Source organism: Brassica oleracea, chromosome C3 (genome assembly GCF_000695525.1).
Source record: "Brassica oleracea var. oleracea cultivar TO1000 chromosome C3, BOL, whole genome shotgun sequence".
NCBI classification, from domain to species: Eukaryota; Viridiplantae; Streptophyta; class Magnoliopsida; order Brassicales; family Brassicaceae; genus Brassica; species Brassica oleracea.
The window spans coordinates 11,821,409-11,833,726 of record NC_027750.1 but is presented as its reverse complement, the minus strand read 5'-3'; the positions used below and the strand labels follow the sequence as shown (position 1 = coordinate 11,833,726).

The 12,318-nt window shown below is 36.8% G+C and overlaps 1 pseudogene; it reads right to left on the bottom strand.

Annotated features, from left to right (window-relative positions):
- Window positions 1-3,735: 3,735 nt before the first annotated feature.
- LOC106333030 lies at window positions 3,736-7,004 on the bottom strand (annotated as a pseudogene).
- Window positions 7,005-12,318: the final 5,314 nt, after the last annotated feature.

Here is a 12,318-nt window from a genome sequence, read left to right as displayed (position 1 = left end):
TACCTAATGGCGCACATTACCGTATGAGCCCCGAAGAACATGAGGAACTACAGAGACAAGTCGAAGCCTTGTTGCTTAAAGGTTACGTGCACGAGAGTATGAGCCCCTGCACAGTGCCTGCCCTACTTATTCCAAAGAAGGATCGATCATGGCGTATGTGTGTGGGTAGTAGAGCAATCAACAAGATCACTACATAGTATCGATTCCCGATTCCCCGCTTGGACGATCTACTCGACCAAATTGGAAAAGCTTCGATCTTTACCAAATTGGATCTTAAAAGTGGATATCACCAAATTCGGATCAGACCAGGGGATGAATGGAAAACTGCTTTCAAGACGCGTGAAGGATTATTTGAATGGCTAGTCATGCCCTTCGGATTGTCGAATGCGCCAAGCACGTTCATGAGAGTTATGAATCAAGCTTTACGGCCATTTATTGGGAGGTTTGTAGTCGTTTATTTTGACGACATTCTTATCTTCAGCAACACAATGGTGGACCATCTAGAGCATCTCCGCGAGGTGTTACTCGTCCTCCGCAGGGACAAGCTGTTCATCGCCAAACAGAAGTGTGAGTTTGGTACGAACGAGGTTTTGTTTCTCGGTTACGTGGTCTCCGTGGACGGCTTGCGGGTGGATCCAAAAAAGGTCGAGGCTGTCGCAAGCTGGCCAACACCAACCATGATCTCTGAAGTTCGTAGCTTCCACGGCTTGGCCTGTTTCTATCGGCGATTCATTCACAATTTCAGCTCTATTATGTAGCCAATAACATACTGCATGAAGAAAGTGTCGTTCTCATGGAACGATGAAGCCTCTGCGGCTTTCACATTGATCAAGAACAAACTTACTACGGCTCCCATCTTAGTCTTGCCTAACTTTGACGTTCCATTTGAATTACATTCCGATGCGTCAAAACTTGGGATTGGCGCGGTTTTGAGTCAAGGTGGACGTCCTGTGGCGTTCTATAGTGAGAAGTTGGCTGGTGCGCGGGCTCGGTACAACACGTATGATATCGAGTTCTATGCGATAGTTCAATCTATCAAACACTGGCGCCATTATCTGGCACATAAAGAGTTCGTCTTGTTTACCGGCCATGTGGCGTTAAAATATTTAGGAACGCAGGACAAAATCTCATCGCGACATGCGACTTGGACAGCTTTTCTACAGCAGTTTACATTCGTCATTAAACATCAATCGAGTAAACTCAATAGAGTTGCAGACGCCCTAAGCCGTCGGCATGCCTTGGTCTCTACACTGCGGGTCTCTGTTCCAGGCTTTGAATGTTTCGTAGACCTTTACCCGTCGGATCCGTTCTTCTCGGCCATATTTGCAGACCTTACGGCTGGTGTGCGTTCGGAGTTCTCTCTGGTGGATGGGTTTGTATTTAAAGACAATCGCCTTTGTGTTCCTGACTGCAGTATGTGGCTACAGATTATACAAGAACTGCATTGTGAGGGACATGTGGGTCGGGATAAGACGTTGAAACTCGTCACCGATTCTTACTTCTGGCCAACGTTACGACTTGATGTGGAGAGATTCGTGACTCGCTGCACGACATGTCAACAAGGCAAAGGGCAAGCCTCCAACGCTGGCTTTTATTTGCCATTACCGGTGCCGACGCAACCGTGGAGCGACATCAGTATGGACTTTGTCCTTGGCCTCCCACGAACCCAACGTGGCAATGATTCAATATTCGTGGTCGTCGATAGGTTCTCAAAGATGGCATTTTATTTCGTGTAGAAAGACAACAGATGCCTTGCAAATCGCTCAGCTATTCTTTCGCGAGATATATCAGTTGCATGGTCTTCCTATCTCAATTGTTTCCAACCGTGACTCTAGGTTCATCAGCCACTTCTGGCGTTCCCTTTGGAAGTTGTTCAAAACCAGTTTGAATATGAGCTCGGCGTATCATCCTCAGACTGATGGTCAAACAGAGGTCGTCAATCGCAGCTTAGGTAATATGTTGCGGTGTTTGGTTGGTGATAATCTTCGCTCTTGGGATTCTCTTCTTTGTCAAGCGGAGTTCGCTCATAATCATGCCAACAATCGCAGTCTCGGGTTCAGCCCTTTCAAGGTTGTGTATGGTGTCGTCCCGCGGGGGCCCTTAGCGTTAACAACCCTGCCTCAACCGGGGGAGTTTCACGGCCGAGCTATGGAGCTTGTGGACGAGATAACTGGCATACATGCCAAAGCACAGGATAATTTGCAGGGTACAACGATCAAGTACAAACGTGATGCCGATAGAAAGCGTCGAGAGGTCCATTTTCGGGTTGGCGAGTACGTGTGGGCAGTTCTAACCAAGGAACGTTTTTCGGTGGGACAGTATAATAAACTGAAACCTCGCAAGATAGGTCCCGTTGAGATTGTGCAGATGATCAACGGTAATGCCTATCGGCTTGCTTTACCTTCCCATGTCAACACCGCCGACGTGTTTAATGTTCGCCATTTGTTCAAGTACGAACCGGATGATGATACTCTGGCGGGATTCGTGGACGACTCCTTCTTAGGAGGGAGACCTGATGTAGCATACATCGCTACCCCAAAAGGCTTTGGTTTTCTAGTTTCCTTTTCCATAGTTATGTTAGTTTCCTTTTATGTTTTTAATTAGGTTTCGTTTGTCTTTATCCCTAGCAGCTTTAGGACTTTTGCTTTGCTATATATAGTGATCTCTTGGATTTGTGAGAGACACCATTGATTTGATATTAATATAAACTTAGAGTTTTGGTTTTAATCCACTCTTGATCCTTAGTTTCTGGGCATTCTTTGAGAATTCAACAGATTTTAAGAAGGCTTAGTTAACGGGCATTCGCAGAATTCAACGTTATCTTCGCGTTATCGGTTACTGACAGTTATTTCCGCTTCGTCAGAATATGATTATTACACTGTATTTGCTATATCAAGATTGTTTCCCTACCCGTAGTCCAGTACTACATAAAATCTATTGACAATGAAAACCTGTCCTTTGCAGCAGCAAGCGTAAACCTTAAGTATTAGAATCAAATCCTTGGATCACACATATGAATACGTAACCGAACATTAGAAGCTTCCAAAACAACTCATCAAACTTGAAAACTCCGAAAAAGCTATTAGCAAAAAAAAAAAAAAAAAAACTCCCAAAAAACTAGTGAGATACAGTTTTTAACTAATAGCAAGAGCGCAAGACAGAAGAGAACAAACGATTTGGGCTTTCATGTTAAGGCCCATTATAAAGTTAATTTCTCTCTCTTTTTCCTTTTGGAATTTGGACTAAGCGTATGTATTCAATTGAGAGTTTTAGGTGATTTGTGTCAAAATGACAAATTCACTGTTATTGAAACATGAATTTTAAAAACTCATTTAAAATCTAGTGTTATTGAACTTGACATTTTATAAAATTCTCTGAAATCAACCGTTATTGAAAATATTTTAAGTTGTAGAGTTTTAAAGTTTTCAAGTGATTTTAGAGTGTTTGGGTGGAGTTTCTTAGTTAAAAAATCAAAACTCAAATCTCATGGTTTTAGGTGATATTCTAAAGTAGTTTAACAAAAATCATTTTATTCTATGCAATTCTTTAAAATCATCTAAAACCTCATTAAAAATTAAATCACCTCAAATTTTAAATTGAATACATATTCCCCCTTAATGTTTTGTCTATATGCCAACACAGATAACAATTGTAATAAGATTAGTCATTTTACTTTACACAAAATCAAAAACAAACCTCCACAGCTTATAAACTAAAAACTCTTATTTTTTACACCATAAATTAGCTAATATTAAAATTATTTAACAATCTTGCTTTACTACTATGGACGCTCCACTGTCCATTCCTAGGAATCCATGTGTCATATCTTCTTTGCCAACATAAAAACATCCAAAAAGTAACAGAAACAAAAACAATGAAACTAATGAATCATGAAGCAGACGATATATAAGTCTAGGTTGTGTGACTATACAACTTTGTGGACGTGTGAGTAACAAGATCACTTCAGCCTGGACTTTCCCGTGGCATGTGTAAGGCAAGACCGGGTTGGGACGATGGTTTTGGTGGATCAGTCTGGTCTTCCGGTTCGATTGATGAGTCAAATCAATATGAAATGAAAATAAAGATTGAACCGGTCTGTGGTCCGAGAATCTCGACTCTGCCCTCGTGTACCAAATTTGTTTCATCCCGTCACCTTTCCACAATATTCGATCACACCTGAATAGATGGTTAGAAAATCATTACAAAAACAAATTATTGAAAAAGTTACATATCCATGTTTTAATTCTGTAGATGATGGAAGCTTACCAAGCTGGTGTTCTGCGCCTTTCCTTTGATTTTTCGGTTTGTACAACGTAATTATCAGAGTTTATAAGATATTTGTAGGTTGGTGCGAAATAAATCTTTCCTTCTTCCCATCCATGGAAAACTCTACCAGCTCTTTGTTCTATCTTTAGCTGCTAAGGAAAAAAAAAAATGTTTTAGTTAAACTACTCGTAAATAAGTACTATAAAGAACAAAAAGTTATTAACCTGATCTTTCTCAAGAAGTGCTTCCCAATCATGATTCTTAAGCTGTTCATGCACGTCACTACTGGCCCTTAGCCGATAATTCAAATCTCCGAGCCATATTACTTTACTGTAACATAGACGCAATAAATTAAACTATTAGTATTAAAAATGGAATTTCGTATTTTGGAAAAGAGATCGATTTTTGACTTTACTTACTCATGGTCCATTATTGATTCGGGTTGAGAATCTTTAGAAGAACACGAAAATCTGGTCCTCTTTATTATCTCGGTCACATCTAAGTTCCTTCTGATCTCGTCGCCTTCTCTTTCTCCAGACGTAAGATGCGTACAAACAAAACATAGACTCGTCTCATGCAATGACATGCTGATTGATATAGAGCCCTATACAAGGTTGCATCGTACGTTAGCTATCAGTGATACAAAACGTAACGATTTTAATTTTCTTATATTCAAATATTAGACTGACCTTGTTTCCAAGGTATCCCATGATGCCACGACCAACGCATGAAACCTTGAGGTTGGTAATACGTTTCCGGAGATCATCTCTTATCCACACACACAAAAATATCCCCACCATCTGTTTACTCGCTGCAAGGGAATAGCCTCGAAGAGGAGTCGAATTGCATGCAAATGGGTTATCATCCGGGAGACTGGAGAAGCTGTGACGGGGCTGTTGTGATGATTTAGCAAGTTCCAAGAAGGTTCTGTGATTAATAGAAAGTTCGAGGTCTTTGTGTGATATGTTGTTGTTGTTGTTCAAGGCTTCTCGGATAAGAGATAACCACTTAGCCCAGGGCCATTATCCTCTGCTCCAAGTACGTTACCGGCATTTAGCGGCACGATTTCTTGAAACCTAAACAAAACAAATTAATGATGATGTAATTATACTACAAGTCTACAAACAATATACTAAAAGTGAGAGAACGTTAATTAACATGATTACATGCATACCCTAGCACGTAAATGTCGATATCGGCGGGAGATTTAAGCCAATCTTTTAAGTCTAATCCATCATATGGCGACTTCCCTCCCACGTTCCATGTCCCGACGAACATTCTAATAAAAAAAAAGCAAAAAAAGTTAATGACCATAGCTAAATTACAAACGTAAATATTGACTAGACACTAAATTATGTATTACTTGAGATCAAGTTTGTCATCAACACGTGCCACATGTTCACCCATTGATTGTTTTAAATCCCCATTTGCTTGGCCCAACCAACCTATTTCAACCATAAAACATAATGAATAAATTAATATTTAGTCTTTTAATAAATTTTAATCAGACAAATATAGGTATGTATAAAACAGAAACTGGTGAATTGAGTATAGCAAGTTCACCTAAAATTGAAGACTTTTTTTAACTTAAAGCCTAAACCTAATCTCTCACCCTAAAACGTGGAGACAGATATCACAACTAATCTCATTTTATTACTTACTTTATAACACGAATTTCAAGGTAAACCTCTGATCCTTTTCAACGTTTATTTGCCATCGTTTTTAACACAGATGTCTAATCCTACGACTAGCAATGGACCCAAAGCTTTGTACGTAGACTCTCCCAGTACGGTTTACGGACAATAGATACGACGCCATTATCGATGCACAAAAACTATATGATAAAAATAAATTCATAAGCTATTTATTAGCGATCAACCTAACTCACGCCCAAAAACTAACTTAAGAGTGGAGGATTGCCACATCACATATATATTGCCCAAAGAACCAACACCCACACGATGTGGGATGTTAATAGCCCCTCTAGAGATGTGGGTGGGAAACGGTACATTGAAAACAGTTCAAACCCATCGAAAACAGCTCAAACCCAACATCTCGGACATACCACATCAATATGGGCCATTTGTACAGACTACATAGGTAGAAAACTGTTTATGTGGAAAATTATATGCTGGACTTTCACCATGGACTCTGATACCATATTAGTGATAGACCTAACTCACGCTAAAAACTAGTTCAAAAGTGGAGGATTGCTACATCACATATATATTGTCCAGGGAACCAACACCCACATCATGTGGGATGTTAATACTATTCACTATTATTAATAACTATTTTTACCTGGAAACTTTCCCGGTACGATCATATAGTAATCACCGTCAGAGCAACTTTTTCTCCTCGGCTGAGTTGGCTCCGTTACTGCACGAGCCAATCTCTCACCTTTGACTTGGTAATCGGAGTGGAACTCGTAAGCGCTGCTACGTAAGTTTAGCCACTTCCTAACGACGGTTCTTGGCCAAGAAGACTGTAAAACGGAGCCGTTTTCAGCAAAAGATATACACAATAAGAGTAAGAAAGGAGACTAAGAAGTTTACAAAAAATATAGGAGACTATAAGGGCTTACCTTAGTTTTCAAGATCTTCCCCATGTTTCTGCAATAGAACGCTCTGCTGTTTTCTCCTCCACCGTTGCTTGTACAAAGTTAAGAACCAGAATCTGAGGATGATATAGGATGAGGATCTGGTAATCAAGAAGCAAGCAAGATATTAGTACGCGTAGAAGAAAGCGAATTAATAAAAAAAAAGAAGAGACTAAAACAATAAGAATATTATTTATTGGGCAATTAGAGTCCAATCAGAGAGCAAGAAAGACAGAAAACAAAACATAAAATAATAAAACACAGACAAAAATTGAACAAAAAATAATACTACTAGCACAGAAATTCAACGGGACATAGAAAAAACCTAGTTGCAGGAGAATCTAAGATATATATATTAATACTACAAAAAATATTCAAATCCAAAGTCTTAGAGCATGATTAACCCGAAGTTCTTAGGATGAAGTTCTTAGCGGAAGTTAAGAAACTGTTTCTTAACTTTAAACTAAAAAAGCTAAGAACCGGTTCTTAAATAAGGACTTTAAGAACCGGTTCTTAGTTTTTTTAGTTAAAAGTTAAGAAACAGTTTATTAACTTCCGCTAAGAACCCCACCCTAAGAACCCCGGGTTAATCATGGTCTTAGAGGATGATTATCCCACCTCTCAGGAGGGTTCTTAAGAGGTGGGACCCACAAAAAACTTAAGAGTTGGCTCCTAAACCCTTTCTCTTAGAGCATCTCCAAAAAGGAACTTTATTTTGAAGTTTCCAAAACTCTATATTTGAAGTTTAAAATTGTTATTCTCCAAAAGCAAAACTTCAATCTTATCTTCAAAACTATTTATATTTTATAATATGGTCCTTATATTTGTCATAACTAATTTAAATTCATAAAACTTTTGTGAATAACTAGCACAAATATATACATATTACAATAATATTAATTAATAAAATATTCTATTAAATATAAACATTAAAATAAAAAGAACTTAATTAATATTAAACTTCAAACAAAATACCTTATTATTTCATAAAATGATTTTCCTAATGCATATATGATTTATTAGTGCATTTCGAAGTAAAAATGACTCTCTTCATTTTTACTTTGTAGATTACGAGCTAAAAGTTGTTGAAATCGGGTAATATTGATACTTGTAAATACATTATATCAGAACAAGAAAGTAGAAGAGAAAATAAAATATTGCTAAAAGACTAATTTCTTTTCGATGATATTAATACTCGTGAATATATTCGATATGAACAAGAAAGAATTGTACGAAAAAGACATCAAAAACAACAACAACAACCATCTTCAGTTACACAAAAAAATTGGACAATATTTGAAAATTTGAATGTTCCGGATCAAACTTACCTGACTATTAGTGTTGTTGTAATATTTAAATTTGTGTATAGTTATGTCTTCATGTAATTTAAAAAAAAAAATTTTTGTTAGTTTCTTTTATATATTATTTTTGTCTAAATCTAGTTTAAAATATTTTAAATCTTATTTTAAAGTTTTATTTAATTTTATATGTAAAATTTAAAATCTGTAAATAAAATTTAAAATATTTATGAGATATAACTTTTTTAAGGATTAAAATAATAAACGAGAAAATATTTATGAATCATAAAGGTGATGTGTGATTATAGGGACCAAAATGCAAATAAAAATATGAAACTTCAAATAAAAATTTGAAATTTTGAGTTGTGAAACTTCAAATAGAGTTTCAATCTTCAAAACTTCAAATTTGAAGTTTTGAAATTTCTTTTTGGAGAGCAAAAAACTTCATATTTAAAGTTATAGAATGTCTTTTGGAGATGCTCTAAGAGCAAGATTAACGGGGGGATGCACGTGGGTTTTTAGGGGAAAAGGTGGTGTGGGCCCCACCAAAAAGGGGGAGACCATTGTCTTCTGTCGCGAAATAAGGGACGTCTTTTGCATTGTTTCGCGGGCTCCACTGACACGTGGCGGCCCGCGATTGGTTCATTTTTAATTTTTTTTAAAAAAAAATCAGGAAAAAAAAAAAAATAGGAAACCCAAGTTGAGTATTTGCGTTGAGAGTGCTCTAAGAGCTTGGTTCTTGCACTGTTTGCGGGCACCACTGACACGTGGCGGTCCACAATTGATTAATTTTTAATTTCTTTTTTTTTAAATAAAAAAAAAAAGAAAAAAAGTTTAAGAACCCAAAGAGGGTTCTTGGGGTTAAAGATGCTCTAACACTCTTATAATTACCACATGTCATGAAGCGGATGAAGCCATGTTCTTCCTTTTAAAGTACACATGTTATTTTAACATTTAGACCCAACAAAAAAAGAAGTAAATGTGGCTTTTAAAATCACAGTTTTTTTCTGTGGTACGGTGGTGAAGGAGAAAATAAGGAAACATAGCTGTCATGGAGAAGAAAAAAGCAGAGCAAGTAAAGTAGTCGAAAGGGCGCTGAATATTCATGCGATGACATTGGTGAGCTCAGACAGTAAACAGTTTATCGAAAACGACTCCATCAACGCGAACAAATTCCTAACTACATAAGAGTTATAAGCAGCAGTAATAATCTACATAATAATTCTATACAATAGGATAAGTAAATAGCTTAATAAAAGATATCCAAGATACCTCACGTAATATCCTGTGATAATAATTTAACAAATCCCAAACTACAAAGATTTGTAGTTAGAAGCAGCAGTAATAAATGTAGACTTGAATAAAAGGCAAATACTTACACGAGGATAAGCTATATAAAGCGAGATTTTGTGAACGAAAATGGAGACGGGCCAGTTTATATTTGGGTGTTTTATCTTTTGTAGTCTCAATTTTTATTTTATTTTTTTACCAAAAGAAAAAAAAAATTATTTTATTTTTTTAGCAAAAAAAAAATTTATTTTATTTGTTATGAGTAGATGAAATTGTGATGGAAATGAGGGAGAGAGAAAAGTTGTAAAGGATGAAAGTGAGACGTTGTGCACTTGTAGGGCGACGTTTATGTGGGGCATGTGGAGAAGAAGAACGAGTGCAAATGGCCGGCCTGTAAATGGAATTTATAAAAGTTGTGTTATGTGTGAGGGGGGTTGATTGGACCAATATGGTCGATATTTAAATGTATGATATTTTAATATTTAGTGATACTTTACATCACCTAAGCAAGTTTATTAAAAATGAATATAGAATGGAAGACTGGAAGAAAGATATGGTAATCGTGTTAATTGCTGATATTTCAGAAAATGAACTTATGCAAATTTTTTTTTTTTGCAATTCTCTTGAAGGATTTAAAAATCTATGTAGAATTCACTGATCATATTGGTTCAAAATATGGATTTACCTACATTAGATAGCTCGGCAATTTTGAACAGAATTTGGGAACCCCATTATTCTTTGGGTTTGGGAGAATGATAGTGTATGAATAAGCCTTGTTATATTTTCTACTATATATTTAGAGTTGTAGTCTTTTGTGTCTACTTACACCTACTTATTGAGTTTTCACAAGTCTGGATATATAAATTCTTGACGTAATATTGTAGTCACGTATAATAATTAGGGAAATTGCACTCAGTATTTAAACAAATTATAATTAATTATCTAACCAAAAAAAAAGTTGACCACAATATTCAACTTATTTTCTATCATATATTCCAAATGCTCTTTCAATCGACCGGTGTAACCTTTTTCTATTTTGTTCTTTGTTTTATTTTATTTTTTTCTTTTTCTTCTTTTTACAGATCTCTGTTTGTCTTTATATCAACGAAAACATAAATCATAATAATTTTTTTTTTTGCTAGATTATCACCATCGTTACCAATAAGATTCTATGATTGATTATCATCATTGATGATTAATGTTACATGTGTCGTGTTTGTACTCTGTTGTGATTTTAGAAGAGTGTCGATGTATCTGAAAAAAGGAGATGAAGAAGATGAACCCACATACTATATGGAGTAAAATAAAATATAGTAATATAGCTATTATGTAATACTACTATACTATTTAAACTACAATATTCTATTTTCATGTATTTCTACACTATTTAAGCTACAAGATACTATAATATTGTTTATTTTCAGTTTATTTAATTTGATATATTATAGATTCTAATTGGGTTTAGGGTTTTGAAATTATGATTTAGTGATTAAAACTTAGTGACTAGGATTTAAGGTTTAGTAATTAAAGGTTGGGTTGGGTTGAGTTGGAGTAGGGTTTAGTATTTAAGGGTTATGAATGTGGACGAAGTCCTATACTATTTTAACAATATATGATATCTTGCATATTTACATTGTTTTATCCATTCACCCATGTGCATTTTGATCATATAGACTAGGATTTAGCCATGTTTATGTTGCATTTTGCATACATGAGTCTTTATCAGGTATTGGAGTACCAAATAGAGTTCTTGGAGGCATTTGGGTGCATTTGGAGCTCAAAAGAAGTGTTTAAAGCGATCAACGGATGAGCAGCGCACCAGAGCGACCTCACCGGAGCGACGCCGTGAAGTCGCTGTGACACACATCCCGGAGCAACCCGGCTAAAGCGACATGGAGAGGTCGCTCGCGTTTCTATCGTGAGACACCCCTCTCAGAGCGACTTGCCAGAGCGACGCTCCGAGGTCGCTCGCGTTTCCATGACGAGACGACACAAAACTAAGCCCGGAGCGACCTCTCAGAGCGACCCACTGAGGTCGCTCCCGAAGTCCGGAGCGACACACCAAGGTCGCTCGTGTCCTCTCGTTCGGAGACACCAAAATCGAGCATCCTGGAGCGACCTCTCAGAGCGACCACCCAGAGCGACCAGCTCAAGTCGCTCGCGTTTTGACGGGGCGAGACACGAAGAAACGCGTCGGGAGTGACCTCCTGCGAGCGACTATGCTAGGTCGCTCCGCGTGTTTTGATTGGACGATTTTTATGTTATTTCAGGGGCCTTTTGGTCATTTGTTTTATTGTTTTACATTTCAAAAACCTAAGTTAAGTACTTTGGGAAGCCACCAAGAAAAACAATCTATTTTCGGAAGAACAACTAGTAAAACTTCTTTTGATTCAGATTTGATTGCTCTCGTCTTGTGTTCTTGTTGATTTCTTATCTATTTCTCTACATGATTAATCTGAAATCCAATATGGGTTTAAGAGGAATCATGGAGATTAGTGAGTAATCACCTTTTGAATTCATGGGTTAGGGAGATCAAGGGTGATTAGGTTAGTTCTAGGATGTTTTAGTGTAGATCATTCTTGTTCCTTGCTAGTAGAGTATTCATAATGCATCTTCTGAGTTGGCCACTCAAAAGTTGATCAATAGGCATTTCCCACCCGAAAGGTGTTTGATGAAATGCCTGAGACAACTCTCCTAGGCTTTTAGTATACTTTGCCAAAGACATTTGTTGTTAAAGATGCTAAGATAGCTAATAGACTTGTTAGTAATGATTGCTTTCATATTATTCAACCAAAGACATTTGATGTTTGAGATATGTTAGCAAATGAGCATTCATCTAGACATAGAGCTTGCTTAGAATTGTGT